We start from the raw sequence: 9,519 nt of genomic DNA, 5'->3' as shown, positions 1-9,519 counted from the left end.
ATAGGAAGGTCTGCAGGACTCAGTGCACCCTAGGAAGGGCTTCTCATTGCTTCTCTTTGATAGACTTCTTATCACAGGTAAGGGTTCTAGTGTCAGTTGTGTAGCTAGGATTCTGGAAAAGGTAGCTGTCAACCAAAGTTTTCTTGTGGGAAATCATTTTATAAGGATAAATATTTTTCCTTCGAAGTGCTTGTTTAGCCATGTGGAAGCTGCTTCGGGGCTATGCCTAGAAAGGAATTCTTTAAGGACCTTCCAGCATGTAGTTATAGTTTCATTTTTCAGCACAGTGGAGCAAGGCTGTGAAAGTTTACTCTGCATTTAGAGGGGAAAAAATGTGACACCTTGCTGTCCCATTTATCAGGAACTTGGCACTTTTGTGGGCAGCAAGGAGACTTATAAAGAAGACAAATAAAGCCACTGGGAACGATAGTGACTCACTCCCAGAGAGCTCCATGCCTGGCTGTTTTCTCTCATTTCTTAGAGTGTAAAATCAGTACTGTTCCCTGCAAAACAGGAAAACCCAAATTGAAATCCCAAAGCGAGACAGAGGGAGGAGAGAGACTTGAGGGATAGAAACAGGGTAAGAGAGATTAGAGGCAGGAGACAGAAGGAGAAAGATGGAATTCTTCTTCATTGCCTCAGCCCTCTTCCACAGATGGAGACAGAAAGAATGAGCAGCAGAGACAGGAGGAAAGATTACCTAGAAAGAAGGGAGAGAGAGAGAGAGGAGGGGAGATGGGAGAGTGGAGAAGGGAGAAGGGAGGTGCAGTTGGTGTTCAGGGTGGGGTGTAAAACAGGGCATTGTTCATTGCGACACCTGAAACTAATTTTCATCATTTAAGGCCTCAGCTTATGGGGCTGCAGTTTATTTTGCTACCTGGTGTCTCGGAGGGAGATGCACAGACAGTTAACGACCACAGGCTGGCATCTCTAATGTGCCCATGCACTCATCCATCCTGCTTAAAAAGCTAGCTCATTGGTAAAATAATGGTCCACTTGGGGCCCTAAAGTTCATAGAATCATATTTATTGGCTATTCATAGCTAATTCTTCTCTCTGGTCAGCAGGTATCACTTCTTAAGGAAAATGCACAGGATTGAAACTTAAAATACCATTTCCTTCTCTGGCAGCAGGTAAGAACTGTGGGTATGTTTTGTTTATAAATAATGGATTTTTAACAAAAATCCTTGATTGAGTGAGGGGAGGACCATTTTGTTTGGCTCAAGTTTTCTTCTCCTGTGCTTTCATTGATGCAAGAAAATTTTTGTGTTGTTTTGCTTTAACCAAGAGAAATTTATTGAGGTATTTTCCCACCTATGGGTCTTAGAATTTAATATGAGCTTAGCCTTTTGGTTTTTGCATATGAAACGGGTAAGGAATAGGGTGATGACAGGGAGAATTTTCTCTAAGGGAAGTGTAGAGAAATTGAGATATTAAGCATTGCATTCTTTTCAAGGTGTGCTTTGTGAGTTTGAGAATTTCTGGTTGGCAATTTCCAAGGTCGGACATTTTCTTTTAACCATGGAATAGATCAGCCATAATAGGGGCAAATTTCATAGGTCTTAAGAATTGAAGGACATTTACCTAAACCAAAAGAAAGCTAGACTTCAGCTAGTAGAGGATTTCAATAAAAATTGATCATGGTATTTCCTCAGGCTGCAGATTTTATTTCTATTAGTGTTATGCCCCACATTTGATTCTAAACTCTGACTGAGGTCCGCTTTTCAGAATGAAATGAATTCTTTAAGTGCTTCTGAATAATCTCACCTCAGTCTGGGTTGCAGTTCCTGTGGTCTATGCTGGGGGCTGTGTCAAGGCCTTGCCTCTGAGTTGGCAAGAGGTGTAGAGTGTGGGAGTGGAAGCATGTTTTCATGGACACTATTTGTGGACAGTAACAAAATTCAGATGCTTGTTTGGGGCCAGAATGACTATGCTCAGCTGGAATTGCTAGATTTATTGAATAATGTACACAGTTTAGAAGGAGTGGTAGGGGAGAGACAAGGAGCATTTTTCTATTTGGAGAAATGATATAAAAACTCTTCAAAATGAGAAAATAAGCAGTAGCAGGTTTGAATATCCTCTTCCATAGTAACTCAGAATATTTCAAATTTCCGCTGTGACCTGTGCTGTGTCATTAGACTGCTTCGGAGTATCTATTCAGGATATTCACTTCATCGACAATGAAATGAAGATCTTATCTTCTTCTTCTTCCTTCATCCCTGTGGAGATGTCTATCTTCTCCTGGAAATGAAATGCACACCACCTGCTTAATAATGCACCTCTTGAGTATCATGTAAAACATGAAGATTAACTCCTTGGCTCTGAAAATCAGTTTGTCCAAAAGGACATCCTGAATCAAGCAATAAACTTTTCATTGATTCTGAATCAATAAGAAAGTAGGAACATGAGCCTGGTTACAAAAGAGTTTGGCAAACTAAATGGATTTCTTTTGAGCTTCGTGGTGGTCTGCATAGCATTTATCTCTGCCCTTCTTCTGAAGGACATTTGTAGAAAGTGACATTCATAACTGCTGATAAAGATCCTTGTCATATAATCAAAGCATTTACCCCTAAGATATTTTTCCTTCATTGATTTGCATATTCTAATTGCTTAAGAAAATTATTCAAGCAGGAGATATGATTTTATACTTGATTAAAAGCTGTGGATGTTTATTTATAATAGGAAGAGTTTCCTACCTTTAACAAGTTTGTTTTCATATGCCATTTCAAACTTTTATTTATAAATAAAATATTTGTGTGGGGTCTGAAATTCAATCCTACCTCTCCTACCTCACCGATATGAAAATAATGCTGGCATTCCCTGTGCTGGTTCTCACTCATCATCAGACAACTATTTGTACTAGTATAAAGAAATGATCCTTTTAGGGCTCCTGGGAAGTCCTTTTTTGATGCCATATTTGACATAAACCATCAGTAATGAAGAACACACACCACTTTTAACCTCAAAGTGCCTACGGTTGCCATCCTACCCGCCACTGCCCCACCATCACCCTGTTGCTGGAAGGCGACGCATTTCTAATGGCATAGAAGATATTTTTGCTTTTCTCTTTTAAGTAGAGGTCTTTTCTGTCCAGGTACCTATTTTAGTCCAGCAACTAAATAGTTGCAAGAGCTCTTGAACCTGTTCTTTTGGTACTTCAGAATCAGCAGGTGCTATGATCACAAATATATAATAGTAGAATGAGATAAAAATGCTAGAAAGTATAAGTCTGGTAATCCTGGATTTGTATCTCTTTTCCCATTTGGTATGAAAGGATATGAGTGCTTGGGGGAAAATCCGGAAAGATGTTACATCTGATGTCCCAATTGTTGGGTGATGTTTGAAACAAAGATTAATAGAGATTCATGGGATTTTGACTTTTCCTTGTTATCCTCTTTAAGTGGCAAAATGACAATAAGAAACATAGACCTGTCAAGAATGTGGCATTTGTTGAAGGAAACTATTGGTGTCAAAAATCAATAAACATTTTCTTCCCCCATTCAGGCAGGGTGCATCCCTGTCACCATAGGTCATACTTACTCATCTCTGATGTGACAATGTCCCCTTGCTATGATGGATCACTTTTTTCTAGTATCTGGATTAAAAATCCTTTGTTAAAAATCTAATGATTCCTAGTTTCATAAGGAGCTCTAACTTCCTTAAGGACAAATATATTTATAAATTCATTTTGTTTACCTCTGTGGCGTGGTAAGAGGGAAAAACTGAAACAGTTTTCATTTTCCTTGGAGGAAAATGAATCATACCTTGTAATGTGTGACTTGTTTAAAGTCATGGACAAAATTTTAACTTGGAGAGTTAGAATATTTTCTTCTCTAAAGTCATTTCTGATATTCCACTTTCCTGACTTTCCCTCCCTCCCTAAATAGCTAGACATGGGTTCTCAACACTCCCCAGCAACTCTTCAGTGGCCCTTAACATCTGTTATAACTATGTGTTTGAGTCGCATGCTGCATCATCAACTTTTTTTTTTTTTAAAGATTTTTTTTTATGCATACAAGAGCTGGGGGACAGGCCAGAGGTGTTGGGGGTGGGGTGAGAGGATTCACTAGAGACAGAGTGGGGAACAGAACAGGCAGATTGACTGAAATATACTGCTGAGAGGAGCATCAGGCGAGTCAGGAGAGGTCTGCTGTGCCATGTGGGTTGCTCCCTGGCTGGCCGGGCATCAAACTTGTGCTGCAGAGGCTGCAAACATCTTCATAAGTTGCGTCTTAACCCCTTGTGCCACCAGGGAAGCCTCGCATCATCAACTTCTTAAGGGAGTTCTGTTCATCTTTGTAGTTCCTCAACAATCAAAAATAGTGACTTTTACATAGTAAGTTCATGATAAATATTGAATAGATTAATGCAGATTTTTTTTTCTTATCCTGAGCATTTTGAAATGAATCTTCAGTTTTCTTCTTAAGAGGAATACTTATTCAAAAGGTGTTGCTATACAATGTTCCAGGTATTGTCCTAGGTGCTGGGGACACAGCAGTGAGTAAAACACAAAAATCTTCCCTTGTAGCTAAATAAAAAAGAGAAAGTAATTATGTATTATTTGAAATGGTGATTGAAGTTAAAGAGAACAGTAAGAGAGGAGATAGGGGTTACAGGGTGGCTTTAGGAGAGTCCTCCCTGGAAAGGTGACAATTAAGTAGAGACCTGAATTTGGTGATGAAGGGAGTCAATAGGGAAAAAATTCTTCTCAGCTCATGGAATAGCCTGAGGTGGGCATGGATCTGGAATGTTCCAAGAAAGAGCAAGGAGATCAGTGTATAGCTGCTGCCCAGTGACTGAGGGCAGAAAGGTGAGCAAGGTGTGAGACCAGAGGATCTTGTAGGCAACTCTAAGAATTTGGGCTTTGGCTCTGAAGTGGGAAACCCACTGGAGCATGTTGATGTGACATAAAGATTAATAAAACTTTTGTGGATGAATAAATTGTGTTTTCATTATCATAAATATTGATGTCATCTGTGAACATAAAATTTCACTCTAAGGTGGAAGGCAGTTAAATGGTTCTAGGGACCTTGAATTGAAATCATACTTTAGTCATACCCAACTTTTCAAAAAGCATTCAAAACGGAGCACTGGAACCACCATAGACCTCCAGTTGTGATTCTAAGATGAATATGAATACTTAAAGCATATATTTTGTGGTCTATATTTTCATACACCTTATTTTTCCTAACTGAATCTTTATTGAAGCATTGCTTTGAATATGTTTTTATTACTGTCTTTTTTACCAAAAGGCATTTGCTATTTGGTGTATACAGTCAGCACCATAATGTGTTGGGAACTAATTCTCATCAGTACAAAAGCCTTTGCAGACCAGTTGTCAGAAAACTTTTTGCCATTGCACTTTTATCAGTAAAATATTTTTGAGCTTACACCCACAATATACATATATTTATCACTTATATACATGGATGACAGTAGTTGTAATTATTTATTATAAAACATACACTTAATAAAAGAATTAAAAAGGATGACATAAGCATACACAGCTTGAAATGATGTTTTGCATATAGTCACAAAATAGTTTTGCTTTTGTTAAAATATTACTGTTCTGAAATCATAATACAATATTATCGATTTTAAATAAGAACAAAGTATTTGGATGTGTTTTATTAATTTTTAGACTTTGCAATGACGCAATTGGGAGGTGTGTTTCAAATTGAAGTTTGTTTTGAGACTTGGTTTTCAATTATTGTCATAGTTGAAAACTATTTCTCAAAAATATTCAAGTATAGAGGAGATTCATCTTGGACTCAACTTAATCATATTAGCCAATTTCCAACCCAGAATTCATCTTGCAATGGTTTTCATTGAAATATGACTAGCAAATTTCCATTTTCTGTCATCTTAATCAGATGTTTCTGCAAAACTGATTTGAAGGTAATGCATTTTAATGTTTTTAACAAAAGCATTTTAAACCCACTGGAACTTTCCATTTGGATGATTTTTTTTTTTTTTTATAGAGGCATGCTTTTTTAATTTATTTGTTTGCTGGTTTGTTTGTTTGTTTTGTTTATACATGCACTGGGTACAGTCAGAAGCGCGGGAGGGCGAGAGAATTCACCAGAGCCAGAGCAGGGAGCAGAGCAGGCAGAAGGACCGAAGTACACTGCTGAGGGGAGCAGCGGGCGGCAGGAGAGGTCTGCGCGCCATGTGGGACCCTCCTCTGGTGGCCGGGGAGCAGCCGGGGATCGAGCCGGCGCTGCAGAGGCCGCGCGCAGCTTCGCAACCCAGCGCTCAACCGCTGCGCCACCGGGGAGGCCCCCATTTGGATGATTTAAAAACAGTCTTCAAATAGGAGAGTGTTTATAGCAATGTACTTAACATTGTTTTCTTCAACAAAATTATACAATGATATAAAGATTTCCAAACATTCATTTTCACAATGCTCTTTTCATACATGAATCTCTTTTGAAAAGCAGTTGCTTTCTTGCTTATTGTTAAAACATCTAGTTTACCTTAAAGAGTTGGATTAATTACGTAGCTGACAGAATGTGTACTGGAGAAGTGTGAGCTTTGCCAATGCATCTTCTTATACTTTTACCTGCATTTGTATTATTAGTATTGTTACAGATACACCTCCATGTAAGTAGGAGGAGCATTGAACTAATAACATTTTTTCTAACTAATGGTATTCTAACTAATACCATTTTTTCTGCCCCTACTTATGTGCAGGCACCTTGGACTATAAGTCTCTGTATGCCATGAAGTGAACTCCCTGAATGGGGAGCAGCTGGGAAGGACCAAGGTGGATATAAAAAGGGAGGTAGAATGAAGCAGACCTGGGACAAGACGTATCAAGGAAAAGATGTGTAGAGACAATTGGAAGAGATGCTCGGGAGAGACTCTGGGTGGGAGATATGGGGAGGCTGTTCCTGGTCTTTGGCAGAGACAATGGCAGCCATTATCCTGACTTCATGGGGGTTATTATATAGTACATTTTGAATTTTGAATCTTTTCTTTTGTCCTGGCTCTCTGGGACCTGCCTAATCCCTTTATTGTGGTTCCTTGCCAAAAGGTACTTGAGACTTCTGGCCTCGGTGGCTCTGCTTTGGGATAAGCCTGTTTGGCTGTGCATTTCCCCATGAGGGAATGGGTAAGTTTTGGAGTTTCATTAGAAATATCCTTGCATTTATCTTTCTCTCTCTCCCTCTTTGCACACACCAATTCTATTAAAACTCTGTCACTCTTAACAGTTGTTTCCATTGCCTTTGTGCATGTGCTTGGCAGGACACTTTTTTTTTTTTAAGATTTATTTATTTATGCAGACAAGAACTGGGGTACAGGTCAGAGGTGTGGGGAGTGAGAGGATTCACCAGAGACAGAGTGGGGAATAGAACAGGTAGACTGACTGAAATACACTGCTGAGAAGAGCAGCTGGTGAGATAGGAGAGGGCTGCTGTGCCATGTGGCTAGCACTCTGGCTGGCCAGGGATTGAATTTGTGCTGCAGAGGCATCACAGATAGCTTCAGAGTGCTGTGTCTTAACCCCCTGTGCCACCAGGGAGGCCCGAGGCAAGACCATTTTAGAGCATGCACCCCTTAACTGTTTGGTGTCCCTGGGTCCTCCTCAGTCATAATGCTGACAGTAGGTTTGTTTCTTTGCAGAAATTCATAAATCTGTTAGAACATTTGGTGAGAATTTTCTTGATTAAAACTAGATAATATGATATGTGATACATGTCTCTACTTAGACACACATAAATTCCAATATAGAGAAAAATGCCAAAAAAAAAAAAATAAAAGAACAAGTAAGGGCTGGGTGTTCATCTTTCCTATCTGTCCTCTTCTCGGGATACATGTCCTAGCCAGGTGACATCTGACTACATAACATCTCAGGACATCTAAGCTGACTGAGGTGCCAGAGCTAATCCATAGAGCACATATTAGAAGACTTGTTTTCTTTCTCTTTTTAAGGATTAAAATACGTAAAAATTGGAAGTCCAAATATTTTTTCAGCATTCCTGAGGATCATCTTACACACCCCTGGTTATTTGTGCAGCCCCCACAGGAGCCTGATGAGCCATAAGGGGTTAAAAAACTTGTTGCTCAAAAGAAGGACCAAAAAAAAAAAAAGTTATGGAGACAAAGGTAATGAATTATGTATTATCACAGTAGTACTTGAAAGCAAAGTTAATTAGGCCTCCTTTGGCTGGTCATTTCTTGCATACCTTCAAATGCAAATGAGTGTCTATCTGCCCTCAAAGTACCCAGTAACCTATACTTTACAATTCCTAGGCTTGGTGGGGATGAATTCCAGGAAGTCTTCTTCCTTTTATAAATTGTATTTTTCAGCTAGTTTCTATCTTGCTCTCCTTTTACTTTTCCCAGATTGGGTATGAATTGTCCAGGGATATAGTAGTTTTATTTATTCCTTCCTCCCTTTTGGCATCAGGTTATCAGTGTCATCTCATGAAGGGATGGGATTGGAGGCCAGTGTACCACTTATCTTGAATTGATGAAATGCTATTAGTGACATCTAGTTCTGTGATGCTTTTGTCTTTCCTTTTTAAAAGGTTATTATTATTTTTTAATGGCCTCTTGGAAAACAAAGCTTGTCATTTGTCTGTAGTTCAATGGTCTGAATGCGCTTCTCATAATTTAAAATTCCCAGGGCTGCTGCAGAACAAAATTCTTTCGAAACCTTTTCTTTTTTCCCTTTCCTGCAAAATATCTTGGGAAAAGCGTAAACTGTTAGGAGGTAGAGGAATTGCAAATGGTGTGTGGCTGTAGTGTTGAAGGGTGTTGCCACGGCTGAATGATGTTGGCAATACAGGGGCACAAAAAGGCAGTAAATGAAAAAAGGTTTAGTTCATGGGCACACAGAAGTGTGTGGACAGAAAATGTCACTGGACATTTCCTTCCTTCCTCCCTTCTCTCTTTTTCTCTTCCTGCTTCCTTCCTTCTCTATTTTCTTTCAATGCAGCATAGGGATATTCATAGCAAATTCTGCTGGGAACGAAGAGAGAGAAGGTATTTATGCCAGATATGAAGCATTTAAAGAAATCCAAGAATCCAAAGATGTCAGAGACTAGGTGAGATAAGAAGGATGATCCCAGGACCTGGCAGCCCGGGGCAGCATATCAGAGTTGGAGAAGGTTCAGGCGGTCATCTGTTCCCCTGGGGCACTGGAGGTCTGACGTTGGTGTCAGAATCTGGTTGGGACTGTGGAGGGAGCAGGGTTGCTGTGAATGAGCAGACAGTGCAGGGAATCAGAGCCCAGGCAGGCCGAGGAAAGTATTCACATGGACAGCCTTTTATAAAACTCAATTTTCTACCTTTATGCCTCATAAGGGACAGGAAACATTTCTCCACCTCTTCAAACCGAGGGAAGCATTGCTAAATCAATGAAAGGTTGACCTGCTGCTCCTTCACTTTAGTCTGTCACAAAAAGGGATGTGAAAGATTAGGAGAGAAGCACTGGACACAGAAAGCATATTCCTGCGTCAGAAATAGGAAGCTGTTGTTGTAACAGGTTTGGATAAAAACAAACAGAAACCTA

General features: G+C 39.7%; 1 long non-coding RNA gene across 1 annotated transcript; it reads left to right on the top strand.

Moving 5' to 3' along the window:
- Window positions 1–1,076: 1,076 nt before the first annotated feature.
- LOC119238270 (uncharacterized) lies at window positions 1,077–8,096 on the top strand. Its single transcript, XR_005123519.2, has 3 exons — window positions 1,077–1,132; window positions 7,036–7,113; window positions 7,935–8,096. It is a non-coding gene; the product is annotated as an uncharacterized LOC119238270 (long non-coding RNA).
- The last annotated feature ends 1,423 nt before the right edge of the window (window positions 8,097–9,519 follow it).

Source organism: Talpa occidentalis, unplaced genomic scaffold (assembly GCF_014898055.3).
Source record: "Talpa occidentalis isolate TD23 unplaced genomic scaffold, MPIMG_talOcc4v2.1 talOcc4.11, whole genome shotgun sequence".
In the NCBI taxonomy this organism is placed as follows: Eukaryota; Metazoa; Chordata; class Mammalia; order Eulipotyphla; family Talpidae; genus Talpa; species Talpa occidentalis.
Note: the sequence above shows the minus strand (reverse complement) of the source record. Positions and strands in the feature narration are given on the sequence as shown.